Source organism: Cebidichthys violaceus, unplaced genomic scaffold (assembly GCF_023349555.1).
Source record: "Cebidichthys violaceus isolate CVI_PGR_0920_01 unplaced genomic scaffold, fCebVio1.0.p SCAF_9, whole genome shotgun sequence".
Lineage (NCBI taxonomy): Eukaryota > Metazoa > Chordata > Actinopteri > Perciformes > Stichaeidae > Cebidichthys > Cebidichthys violaceus.
In genome coordinates, this window is record NW_027176975.1 from 17,090,409 (window position 1) to 17,092,438 (window position 2,030).

Consider the following 2,030-nt stretch of genomic DNA (forward strand, 5'->3'; position numbering starts at 1 on the left):
TCTAGTGTTTCAAAAGAAAAAGAATCGAGGGCTCCTTGAGTGGCACATTCGGCGGTCGCTAAGAGTAACGATTTGGCTTTTGGCTCCTGACTCCAGATGAGACTCTCGACGGTGGGGCAGTCACCGGGCTCATTTTCTGTAAAATGATTGTCAGCTTGATGACAGCGTGTCAAGAGAGTGCTAACCTTAAAAAAGCCATAAAGAACCCGAGCATCAGTAGATCAAATATTTGTGAACGGTAAAATTGACAGTTGCTGTTATTGCTGCTATCCATACTGGGCCCATTACAGAACACGATCCAGTGGATAAACGCATACTTAAGTTAAATAGGAAAAGTGCTAAATCCGTCAAGGTTTGTTGTATGTTACGCTTGCTTGTTCTAGAAATTAAATTAGGGTCGCTCTGTTTTCCCTCTCTTCGTTTTCTCTGCCGTCTTTTAACAAGATCTCCAGCGGTGGGTGAGGGGGAGTTTAAAACACCCCGCCTTCTGTTACTTCCCGTCTCCTGCTGGACTTGAATAACACAGTGACCTAGTTAAGGAGGAAGCTTTCGCCCAACCTTGTCATCGGTGGCACCAAGACTAGCGGATGAAATAATTTCCTCCTGTTCACAAGGCGAGGAAAGAGTAGATCCAGGCCGAGCCTGGGGGCTTCTATGACACGTAATGGCTCTCTAATCACGCCGAATTCAAACAATCCGGCTCCCCAACGGCTTGGCGTGGGAGAAAGAAAAAAAAACACCCCGCACTCATCTGGCCCCCCGGCTTTTTTTCTGGACCGAGCTAGAGACCTGCCGAGAGGGAGGCTTCAACTCGCTACAGTCAAGTGCTGTTGGCAAGCAATTAATGTTAGCAAAAAAGGGGAAGAGAAGGCTTGGAAAAAGCACCTTGCACAAGGCTTTTCTCAGGCTCCTGTTTCCATGGGCACAAGCACTGCTCTGAGGGGGGGGCTGATGTCAGATTGTAACAGGTAGCTACTCCGCGACGCGACCTCCTCAGAGTTCAATTACCCGTTTGTATGATTTCTTTTTTTCAGCTGCTAAATTTGCAACCCGAAGACTTGTGGAATGTGTGATTAAGTGAAGGTGCGCTCTGTTTGAGAACTCTATTTCTTTTTCTTACCCCCCCACTCCTCTCCCTTAGAGAGAGAGGGGCACTCTGCCACCGGATCATCTGCCAGCAGAACCCTCCCCAGTGCCAACTCCTTTTTTCATTCAAACAGAACAAGCGCCTGCATTATTCAGGCTGCCATCTTCGCCGGAATGGATCGCCCGTCGCTCTGCCAGGCCACTGGGCCGCACACTTACCAGCAGATATGTTTACTGGTCGCGCTAGAAGATGCATCCTTTCACCAGCAGTCCGTTTCCAGAGGGACGTGCCAGAGAGCATGCCGGGAGATTGCACTGGTTCAAAAAAACCCCAGCAGAGCGGAATGTTTTTCTGCTGATGTATTCGACACGATGAGCCGGAGGGATGTCCGAGCTGCTTCAGTAAAGTGTTGATGCACTTTGCCACCAACAGCAAAGGAGATTTGAGCATGTCCACACATACCGTGGGATAAATGTGTTTACATAGCACGCCAGGCTCCGTGCTGCACTCTCTCTAAGTGGCTGTTAAGACACCGCCCTTCTCCTCCACCTCCCGCCTGGTTAATGGCCAAGCGATGATGCATGGAAGGTCAGGGTGGAGGCTGCTGCGGCAGTGGGGCCCGGTGTGTTGGCGCAACCTGCCCGCTGCTCAGCGTCACTCCACCCGCTTTTGCGCAGCTACCAGCACTAATGTCGAAGGAAGTGCAGCACTCCAAGATGTAATCAAAGACTCCGGTCTGCCTTATTTCTGCTGTCAAAACGGCTCCTAGTTGCTGTCAAACTGTGCCGATGAGCCATTATCCTCCAGAGCTGCTTTTAACGGTCGTGACAGGTCAGGTCACGTGATAGTAACCATAGTAGACTACCAGCTACTGGATTCAGACATACTTTCCTTGTCTGCGAATCTCCTTGAAAAGCGTGTATTTTATTAATCAAACTTGGTG